At 38.5% G+C, this 11,759-nt stretch overlaps 1 pseudogene; it reads left to right on the top strand.

Annotated features, from left to right (window-relative positions):
* Positions 1–741: 741 nt before the first annotated feature.
* On the top strand, positions 742–1,541 carry LOC148578372 (uncharacterized; annotated as a pseudogene).
* The last annotated feature ends 10,218 nt before the right edge of the window (positions 1,542–11,759 follow it).

The raw sequence follows: 11,759 nt of genomic DNA, 5'->3' as shown, positions 1-11,759 counted from the left end.
CCTTGTGAACGCCTATTTTGATTTGCACCCTATTTTGGCACCTCAAGTGTTTGTAAAGCCTTGAGATCATATGACCTTGTGCATTGAGCCCATCTTGTAACGTTTGCTTTACAAGCACACTCATACTTTTGTATCTTTATGCATACGACCACCCAAGTATTTGGAAACCGTATATATGTTTATATTTTAAGATATTTTTGCTTCTTCCTTAAATATGTTCAAAGGTGAACTGTTATGAAATTTCTTTCGTTTTGTATCAATTTTCGAGGACGAAAAATTTTATAAGGTGTGTTGAATGTAAGACCCAGAACCTTTGAAAAGTCTTATTATGATCAAGTCTCAAATCATATAGTTATTTATAACCTTAATTTCAGAAATCATTTTATTAAAGATAATTAAGGCAAGTTTTGATTTATTGGATTTGAGATAAGTTATGATTATTATCCAATTTTATAGTTATTGGATTATTTTCTATATTTAAAATATAAGGTTGATAGTTATGAAATAATAAGGATTTCTATATGGTTTGGATTAAATAATTAATATTTTAAATATTAATACTGCTATTTTGGAAAATGAAGAAATTAAGTATATTATCTCTAATTATTTGATTTGGGCATTTTATTGAAAGTAATTTGTAAAAATTGATGAGCAAATAATATTTTCTATATACATCTAGTGTTAGATTTAATTTGGGGTTCAATTACCATATTATCCCCAATTTTAAGTGAAATTACTAAAATGCACATAACCCTGATTTTTGAAAATGAAACCCTAACCCAAAAAACCCTAACCCGTTATCGTTTCCCATCAGAAGCTGCAGCAGCAGCCGCAAGCCCCTTTCTCCCCCCCCCCCCAAAACGAAAAAGCACACAGATAAAACAGGGGAGGAGAACTTCTGAGAGAGCTGAGGGAAAGAGAGGGGGCTTCACCCACGCCGCCATCGTCCTCACTACAACTCACCACGAGCCGCCGATCGCGCTCCAGTTCAGCCCGCCACCGCCGCACCATCGGCGCCGTCGCCAGGGAGAGCGGAACCGAGGAGAGGGTTGGTCCGCGAGTGATGGCTGTCGCGGGCTTGGGGGCCGCCGCGCCTTCGTCGCAACCGCGCCCACGCCGTGTCGCTGCCGTCGCCCTCCCTACATCGCCGCTATCGAGCTCGCGAGCGTGGAGGAGGCACAGCGCCGCTGGTTTCGTCGGGTTTCCACCGTCGAACCCATCCCTACCACCGCTGCTGACCACACGCACAAAGAGAGAGGGTGCGCAAAAAAGGAGCCGCTGCGGGGTTGCCGTCGCCGCCGTGAGGCTGGGCTCGCCGCTGTGGAGAGTTGCCGCCTTCCTCCACCATCACCGAAGATCCATCACCGGAGCTGCTGGGCTCACCATATGCTACTGTTGTGTCGCCGGAACTGTCCTGGGGTTTTGCCACTCATTCAGATTCTGCTCTGTTTTGGGTTAGTGATGTTGCTATTGTTTTGGCCGCTGGAAAACCTCGATGGCGCCACCTCTGCTGTCGAAAATAGCCGCTGAGTCTTCTATGATGGTAAGCTCTAACCCTGCTTCAGCTTCTTTACCTGTTAATTTCTCCATGGGCCATGAGAGTTGTTGCTAAGGCTGGTTGTGTCAGGAATTTACCGCGAGTTACCATCGTTCTGGTCACCGGTTGTGAAGTTGGTGTTGCCGGAATCCACCACTGGTGCAGCCGCTACTTGGTTCCCTCGAGTTCGGTAAGCGTTTTGTTTGGAAGAGTCCTTTAATCGCTGTTTTATTATCATACACTGACGTTTTGCGGCGTTAATTGCTATATGATTGAGTTTCGGTTGTTGTATGTTGCGATTAGAGTTGTTGAGACTGTTGCGAAAGTGGCTTGGAACCGAGGTTTTGGTTGCCAGGATTTCGATTGTTGATTTCGGGTTGAGGCGGAAAGGACTCTGTGAGGCGTTTGGGTTATGGAATTGCGTTTTGATGTAGGGGCGCTTTCCGAAAACTATAGTTTATTATTGGAATTATTACATATGGGTACTGATGTGAGGATGTGTATTTGGTGATTGTATCTGTCCTATGTATTGTTTAGTTGTTTTGTATGATTATGGGTGTTTGTTTGACTGGACTGTTGTGTGGTTTCGTGAAACGAAATGCTTTTGAAGTTGATTCTTTTAAAGCTTTGAGATCGAGTTTAATTCGTTGGAAATCGATTTGAGTTGAATGGATTTTCTTGAGAATGTGAAAAATAGAATACACTCTTGAATTCAGCCTGGCTTGCTTTAATGATCTGGTTTGATAAATGACTGTTGCTGAACCGTCTCTTTAAAGCATTAGAAATGAGTTTATTCGGCTGATAATGATTTGATTTTTGAAATGGTTTCCTTAAGATATGGGATTGAGATGACTGTTGGATTTGGCTTGCCTTGAATTGATTTTGGATTTTGGGCTATTGAAAAGGATTGTGGAATGGTTTTGTTGGGACCCGAACCGTGTGGCAAAGTCCAAGTTTTAGGGGAGATGCTGCCGGAATTTCTATAAAATCCGAGTCTTTATTGAAATGTTGTTTGGAAAAATGATGAGTTAAAGACTTCTACTATTTTATTTGAATTATCAAGAAAAGGATGATTCATGCTTTTGAAATGAATTATTAAAGAGGAAATTGTGATTTAGTCTTGCTTCGTAAGAAAGGCATTGTATCTCTTTCAGGAGAAAGTTATTTAGATGAAACTTATGTTTTAAAGCTGTTTTAAATGTGACAAGGGCAATGCCTTTGAATTTAACTTGAGGGTTTCAATTAGAGGAGTTTCAGTGACTTTGAAAGAACCTGGATGTCTATTGACAAGTTTCATTTTGAAATGTTTTGAGAAATGTTTTAAGTACTCTTTAAATTCTGAATTCTTGCAAGACTAAAACAATTTTTGAACAATTGAAACGCTTTAGAATTTATCATGGAGGTTGAAGTTGGTTTTGCCTAAGTAAAGGAAACGGCTTTGAAGGAAGTAAATGATTACGTGACTCGGTTTGGCTTAGATCTTATTTTATTACTCAAATCGAAAAGCCAAGGTTTTAATGATTTTAAATGAATTTGGTTAAATGAGTTATGCTATTCTCCCCTAAAGACTTGAGACTCTGCCAAGGAACTTTTATTATAAAATCCCATTGTTGGATGGGTGATTTCGAATGTTTCAAAAGGAATCTTTAACTTTCCATGGTTTTGGAAGTTTTGGAAAGAGGAAGCCGAGAGTGGCTTGTTTTAAAAAGGAAATTTTCCTTGAGTAAAAGTGGTGTATGAGCCTGAGATAATTTGAGAATGAGATCTTTAAAGCCAAGGCTGAAAAGAGTTGAAACTTGATTTCAAAGTGAAATGAATTGAAAAAATGATTTTATGGCTTAAATGCCGATTTCATGAATTTGATGATTTTGAATGTGGAAGTGTTGTTTTGTTGTGAGCCGGAATGGCTGTGTATGATTATGAATATTGGCTGGTTCTGGATTGAACTGTGAGCCGGATGGCTGAGATGGATGTTGATCCATGATTGAGAATGAAAGCATTTATGCTGAGATATTGATAAGTTGTGATGTTGCACTTCCACTATCGGAGATAAGAGTTTCCCTGGGAGGAAGCAGTGGCTAGCCACCACGTGCTCCAGGTTGAGACTCGAAGCTCTTTTTACCCTATGTCGTCAGGGTGGTCGGGCACTGTGAAATTCCCGGACGAGCTCACCCCCATAAATATTCACCAGTGAGGGTGATGGATATGGATCATGATTATGATCAAGTTTATATTGAGTATAACTCGAGTTGGGGAGACACGACAGAGGGACAGTCCAATGGTTAGCTACCAGGACTTGTCGGGTTGGCTCTATAACCGACAGATGATATCATCAACCACTAGGGACAGGCATGCATCATATGCATTTATGTGACATTGGTTGGGTGTGCATATTATACTTGGTTTGCGTATGTGATTAATTGCTAACTGTTCTACTTGTAATAACTGTTTGTTTGTGCTTGAACTTCCTATCTGTGTTTGCATCTGGGACTCTGTTGGATTGTGGTGATTGGTTGTTGGATTGGATTGTTTGGGCCTAGGGCCGTGGTTGAATTGAAATGGACTGATGGTTGGCTTTCGGTTTTGTGTTTTTGGTTTGGAAAAATATGAAAGGCTATTTTGGTTCAACATAGATAAACCTTTTTGAAAGGCTTTTGATGTTTTTGAGAATTGAACGGTTCCTCTTTCAGAAAAGATTTCCGACTTTACTTTTATTGAAAACTGTTGTTTTTGAAAAGAGGCATAAGACAGTTATTAATCACTGGTACGGTTTATCTTCACGTATCCTATTACAGTAATTCCCAAAAACCCTCTACTGAGAACCCTTTCGAGGATGATGTTCTCACCCCCCTATATTTTTCCCCTTTCAGGATATGGGCGCAGAAGTTACGAAGAGCTTATTTAATTGTTGTTGAGATGCTCTGTATTGCTTTAGATTATTTATTATACCCTCGCCTTTATCTTGATATATTTTGTCAGAGGGATAGGGATCGTATTGGTTAATGCTTTTAATATTATTTATTTATATATATATATATATATATATATATATATATGGATGTACTCTTTATGGGTTTTGTATGTTGTATGGTATCTATAGATGTACGTTATCGAATGAAAGTATTTTTGGATCGGTATTGCGGTTTTAAAGTTTCAAACAGGCTCATATTTTAGTATTAAATAGTATAAGTGTCGTCGTAATGTTCGAGCTATCAAAGTCGTGCAGCCGGAAGCGTGAGCTTTGGTAGTTAGGGTGTTACAATCCACTTGCTCCGGATAAGAGTTTGAGACATCGGGTAAGATGCAAGGGTTGACTTCTATCACTGCTTGCTCCGGGTTGAGAACTGTAACACCACCTGGGTAAGAGGCAGTGTGAAGTTGTCCCCTGTTCCGGGTACACGGGTAAGATGCAAGTGTTGAGGCGAGGTCCCACTTGCTCTGTGTTTGGTGTTTTATCCAATGGTTAGCTACCAGGACATGTCGGGTTGGCTGTATAACCGACAGATGAGCTCATTAGCCATAGTACAGGCATGCATCATATGCATTTGTATGCATCATATGCATTTGTATACTTTGCTTGAGTTTGAATTTGCTTTGGTTTGCTTAATTGTTAAACTGTTATTAACTGCTACCTGAGCTATTTGCTATAACTGCTATCTAAACATGTGCTTTCCTTGTCTTTGCCTGTGTTTGTTCTGGTGTGCTACTTCTGAGATTGAGTTTTGGTGCTGAATTGATGATTGTGTTGGTTGATTTCGTGGTTGGTTTTTTGACTGAGGTTTTAGTTAAGTATGAAAAATCAAGTTGGTTCAGCATAGACTTAATGAACCTATGCTTGGAACAGGTTGATCATTCATACAGTCTAAGAAACTGATTAAGATTTTCTTATAAGAAAAGAAAGGTTTTGGATTTCTGGATATTTAAATATTGATTTTCAAATAGGGTTTTTGAATGACTAGTCGTTGTTTTTTAAAAGATTCATAGGACGAACGATAATCACTGAGCTTGAAGATAGATTTCTATTTAAATATCTTATTATGACAATTCTAAAACTACGTGGTAAGACCGTGTGGTTAGGTTCTCACCTCTCTACAACTTTATCTTTTCAGGAAATGGAGGAAGAAGCTTACGAAGAGGTTCATTGCATTTTGCTTATACAATGTTTTAGTTTAGATATTATTCTTCCCTCGCCATTAATAATATTGTTGTAAGAGGGATAGGAAACCTGTTTGTAATAAAATGCATGTATGTTTATTTGTAAATACTTGTATAAGGAGTCTAGTACGTATATATGTATATGAGTAATGTGATTGAGTTCTAGTTTATTTGCTTGTTTGTTATTTTTTTACTTAAAAGTATTTCTTTTTATTTTTCAAAGAAATTAGCGATATGGTTTCGAGTAAAAGGCTCATATTTTATTATTGAGTATATGAAGTCATCGTAATACTACTTGCTATCAGAGTGGCACAGCCGGAAGCGTGACATTCTGATAGTGAGGGTGTTACACCAAACCTATGGGCACTCCCATGCATCCAAACTCTCGGTTAGATAAGGATGAAACTGAAAAAGATATTGATGAAACTAGGTATAAAGGCATGATAGGTTCTCTCATGTATCTTACATCCTCTAGACCTGATATTGTGCAAAGTGTTGGGGTTTATTCTAGATTCTAATCACAACCTAAAGAATAACATTTTTCTGCAGTAAAAAGAATCATTAGATATGTACATGGCACATCTAACTATGGTTTATGGTATCCTAGGTCTGATAAATTTTTTTGCAGTTAGTTATTGTGATGCAAACTTTGCTGGAGACAGAATTGATAGAAGAAGTACTTCTAGTATATGCTGTTTTTTAGGCAGTTCATTAAATGTATGGTCTAGTAAGAAGCAGCCCACAGTGGCTCTCTCCACTGTAGAAGCCAAATACGTTGCTGCATCTTCTTGCTGTTCTCAATTATTGTGGTTGAAAACACAATTAGCTGATTATAAATTGACTACTGATAATATTCCCTCATTTTGTGATAACATGAGTGCCATTAATATTTCTAAAAATCCTGTTTTACACTCTAGAACAAAATACATTGAAGTGAGATTTCACTCAATTAGGGAACAAGTACAAAAAGAAAATATTAGCATTTAATTTGTTAAATCAGAGGAACAATTGACTGATATATTTACTAAACCTCTGGTTGAAGACAGGTTTGTAAATTAAGGACAAGTTTAGGCATTTTGAGTTATGATTCTTTGTATCAATTGTACTAATGTCTTGTTTGAGAGTTTTATTTTGCAGGTCAAAAAGACATTTGTTAGATAAGATATAGGTGATCTGAATGTTGAAATGTAGAAAAGGGCATGAGCCATGCTTGAATCTTATTACTCATGTAGTTACTTTTGTTTATTGAAATTCTCTTTTTGGTCCATATGAATTTTTACCAAGAACTGGTCTTTGCACATCGTGAATTTTTCTTTATTTGATAATTTTTTTGTATTGGTAGTACTACTTTCTCATAACTATGGTGTTGCTGGTTGAAATATGATCTTCATTTCTCTTCCAATTTTTTATTTTTCAAAACGCAACATTTAGTTTTTACATGCCTCTAACACACTATTTTGCAGGTTCTATTTTTGTTTTATTTTTTCCCACCTTGATGACAAAAAGGGGAGAAAAATGTAATATGAGGCTTGATAAAGCATAAGGCTTATTGAGATTATTGGATATTAGTTTTGATTAGTCTTGTGTTTGTGAACTGAACTTGGTTTTGTGAAATGAACTTGGTTGACTTTTAGTCATTTGAACTTTATGTTATGTTGGTGTATTGTTGCTTACATGCTGCCTTAGTTTGCAATATGTGCTTGTATGGATTATTATACCTTTATGCAACCATAGAATTCTAGATAAGCATATATGCATTGGATTATTTTGTTGGCATTATTGATTGTGTCCTCAAGTTAAGCGATAAGAATACATTAAGGGGGAGCAACCTTTATGAAAGAAAGGGGGAGCACATAATGTTAATTTAGTATCATCAAAGGAAAATCTATGAACCTTTTCTATTTCAATTCCTTTGATCATTACCTCATATATAATGTTTGTCATCAAGGGGGAGATTGTTGAGTTTAAAAATTAATAATATTGATGATGACAAATATTTGGTGTTTGGTTGAAAGCCCAATTGTATTTATGATTAGTATGTTTAGTGTGCAGGAAATTAATTAAATCACACTGGCCCAAGAAGAATGAAAATAAGCCCAAAATGAGTCTAGCCCATTTACACAAGTTCATGAAAATAATTGTTCATCACTAAATTTCCATCAGAGATGAAAAGAATGCTTCAGGGATCAAAGAAAGCAATTGGCCCAAGGAAATAAACAAGCCCATGATTCATAACAAGCCCAAGAAGAGATCCAAGTCCATTCAATCAATTTGAATTGGTAGCTAACCAAGTAATTCAAGTTCATTTGCATCTGAATCATCAAACCACCGAAACCACATTCTCTCTTCTCACTCTCCTCTCTTTCACATCACTAATGCACCACTATTTCGTGGCACATCTCATGCTTAATTGAGTGGATTTTATCCACAAATCTCACACTTATTCATTGAATTCGCATGTTTTACATTTTCCTTCCTGATTTTGTGCTATGATTGAAAACATGCTTCTTTGGCTTTAATTTTACTAATCTTAATCCTCTCTTATTATCATTCGATGCCTTGATATGTGTGTTAAGTCTTTTTAGTGATTACAGGGCAGGAATGGCTTAGAGGATGGAAAAGAAGCATGCAAAAGTGGAAGGAATACAAGAAGTTGAAGGAACTGCAAAGCTATCAGCCCTGACCTCTTCGCACACAATCAATCATAACTTGAGCTAAAGAGGTCCAAATGAGGCAGTTCCTATTGCATTGGAAAGCTAACATTCGCGGCTTCGTAACGATATATAATTTGCCATAGCTGCCTAGCGGTTAGGCGACGCGCACGGGTGGATTACGCGTACGCGTGACCTGGCGAAAGTTCAATCCACGCGTACGTGTGGACGACGCGTACGCGTGACAGAGCCGTGACCTGTACATATCAGAAATCGCCCCCAGCAATTTCTGGGTTGTTTTTGACCCAGTTTTCGGCCAAAAAAAGACAGATTAGAGGCTACAGAGTGGGGGAATCAAGGGATTTATATGCACTTCTCATATTCATAATTTTAGGTTTTAGATGTAGTTTTCTAGAGAGAGAGGCTCTCTCCTCTCTCTAGGTTTTAGGATTTAGGATTTAGGATTTCTTCTTTCAACGTCTTCCCAATTCCAGGTTTAATGTTCCTTTAATTTATGTGTTCCTCTTGTTGTTCTTCTTCTTATTCCATTTGGCTATAAACTATCCATGTTAGATTTGATAATTTTCTATTTAATGCAATTTGAGGTATTTCATGTTTATTGTTTGTTTCTCCATTTGTTGTCATTGACTCTCTTGGCTTTGGTTGAGTAATTGGTGACACTTGAGTTATCAAGCTCCTTTGTTGATAGCTAATTATTATGTTTGCTAGTTGATTTGAATTTCACTAACTCTAGTCTTCCTTTGGGAGTTGACTAGGACCTGGGAAATCAAATTGACTTATCCACTTGACATACCTTCATAGTTAGAGGTTGACCAAGTGGGAGCAATGAACAATTCTCATCACAATTGATAAGGATAACTAGGATAGGACATCCAGTTCTCATACCTTGCCAAGAGCTTTTCTAATTATTAGTTTATTCCTTTTGCCATTTACTATTCTTGCTTCTTGTCTTAAAAACCCCAAAAGATACCTTTACATAACCAATAACAAGAACACTTCCCTACAATTCCTTGAGAGACGACCCGAGGTTTAAATACTTCGGTTTATTTTTATTGGGTTTGCTTTAGTGACAAACAAGTTTTTGTACGAAAGGATTCTTGTTGGTTTAGAAGCTATACTTACAACGTGATTACTTTTGTGAATTCTTTACTAGCAAGAATCCGTTCGTCAAAATGGCGTCGTTGCCGGGGAGTTGCAAACGTGTGCCTTATTATTGGTTATTGTAAATATTTGCTTTTGCCTTCTTGTTAGTTTTTGTTTTTATTTTCTCCTACTACTATGAACTCGCACCCCTTTGACTATGAGTCTGGTTACAATTGTGTTGCAGGAAGAGGAGATTACAATGAGAACATGTATCAAGGTTGGGACACTCAAAGATAGGAGGAGCCACAAGGATTTGATCAACCCTTTTGGCAACAATCACCTCCAATGGACTATCAACAACCATTCTGTGATGCATATAAAGGCAATGGTTATGGTGGACCTTTCCATGACAATCAACGCCAACCACACTATACCTATGAGCCCCCTCTTCAACATAACTTTGGACCACCATACTCACAAGCCCCTTTCCATCAGTCACCTCCACATGACCCTAATCCTTATCCACCATACCAACCATCATATGAGCCGTACTTAGAACCACCACCTCAATATACACCATCTCCATATCCTTCTCAAGAGGAACCACCTTCCTACCATGCACCCTTTCTCCAAAATAATGAACCCTCCTATCCACCCCAAACCTCCATGGAGAACACACTTACCTCTCTCATTGGTCTCACCTCTAAACTCCAAAATCTTATATCCCGCATGGACCAACCCTCTACCTCCAATATTCAACCCTTAAGCTCTAGTGCGCTTCCATTTTAACCACATAATGATCCATCCATCCCATCACCACCCTCCATGGAAGAGCACCCACATCCATCAATCCAAGAGCAACATGATCCCAATGATGCTATTGACATAGAACGAGAAAAAAGGGATCGTCTTAGGGACGCAATGGATCGGTTACAGGCAGCCTTGTTTTCAGAGGAGCAAGAGGAGGTCCAAAATGTGGAGGTAGAAGAGACCCTTGAAGATGAAGGAGTAGTTGAAGGGAGTTGTCATGGAAAGAAAATCATCAAGGAGGAGTACGATTTTATACTAAAACAACTGGACAAAGCCAGAAATATAGAGGAAAAGGAAGTGGTTGAAGATTTAGGAGATGCGGAACCTCCATTTGGACCTCAAGTCATGGAGCCTCCTTCCAAGACGGTTGCATTTGATGTTGCGGAGGGTGTACAACCTCCAAGGCATATCATGGTTGAAAACTTGGAAGAGGTTGATCAAGAGATGGAGATTAAAGAAGAAGAAGCACAACCTCCCATGCCCTTGGTGAGCAATGAAGAAGAGATTGAAGTGGAAGAAAGCTCCCAAGAGGAAGAGGTTGATATTAAAGAAGCTTGCAAAGAGGTGGAAGTTGTCAAAGAAGAGCACAAGGGAGTGGAGCTTGCAAGTTCATTAGAAACACCTCTTCCAAGGCCATTACCGTCCAACACAACATTCAAGTGGGTAAAATTCTTATCCTTAACCTTTACTTTCCCACTTGAATATGGGCTACTAGAGACAAATGGTCAACTTAGAGCTCTTTGTGGCATTAAGAGTAAGAGGAAGATGGTTAGTGGTTGGAGTTGTCATGCAAGGTTCAATATGGTTGTATGCTCCAAGTTGAAATGTAAAGGTTGGTGTAGAGATCGATTGAATGGGTCTAGGAGGATATTCGGGTGCTTAAATGAGAATTCCAAGGCTAAACCACCCAGATGAAATCATGATGATCAACTTAAAAACGGGTGTAGAAATAAGATTTGGGACCCCGGTATACAAGAGGATCAACTTTAGGAGCTCAAAGATTGTGGAGAACTTCATCAAGGATTGGTGAATTTATTTGGAAATGTTGAAGCTTATTGGAAGTCCAAGCGTTGGTGGCGGTTTCAAGATGAGTTCAAGCACAAGCCACCATGACAAGGAGCTCATCCAATGTCCAACTTAAGGACAATAACTAAAAGTGCTAGGTGGGAGACAACCCACCATGGTATGATTGTTCTTTTCTTTCTTTTTAGTTTTTTTAGTAACTCTTCTCATTATTTCTGCATATAGTCTGCATTTACATCTGCATAGTTGCATAAAAAAAAAGTGGCAGAAAGTTGCATGGGAGCAGTGTAGAAAGTGTGCCAATCACACAAGCATCATCATGCGTACGCGTACTCCACGCATACGCGTCACTTGGGATTTTGGCACTTCACGCGTACGCGTCAATGACGCGCACGCGTGATCCTAAAGAATCAACGTAAAAGGTGTATTGGCCGAAAGTTATGATGGCCTAATGCTGGCACTGTGCTAGAGGCACGAAA

The sequence above is a fragment of the Arachis ipaensis genome, chromosome B1 (genome assembly GCF_059453495.1).
Source record: "Arachis ipaensis isolate K30076 ecotype BB chromosome B1, ASM5945349v1, whole genome shotgun sequence".
Lineage (NCBI taxonomy): Eukaryota > Viridiplantae > Streptophyta > Magnoliopsida > Fabales > Fabaceae > Arachis > Arachis ipaensis.
The sequence above is the reverse complement of the archived record's forward strand: the minus strand, read 5'-3'. Positions and strand labels throughout refer to the sequence as shown.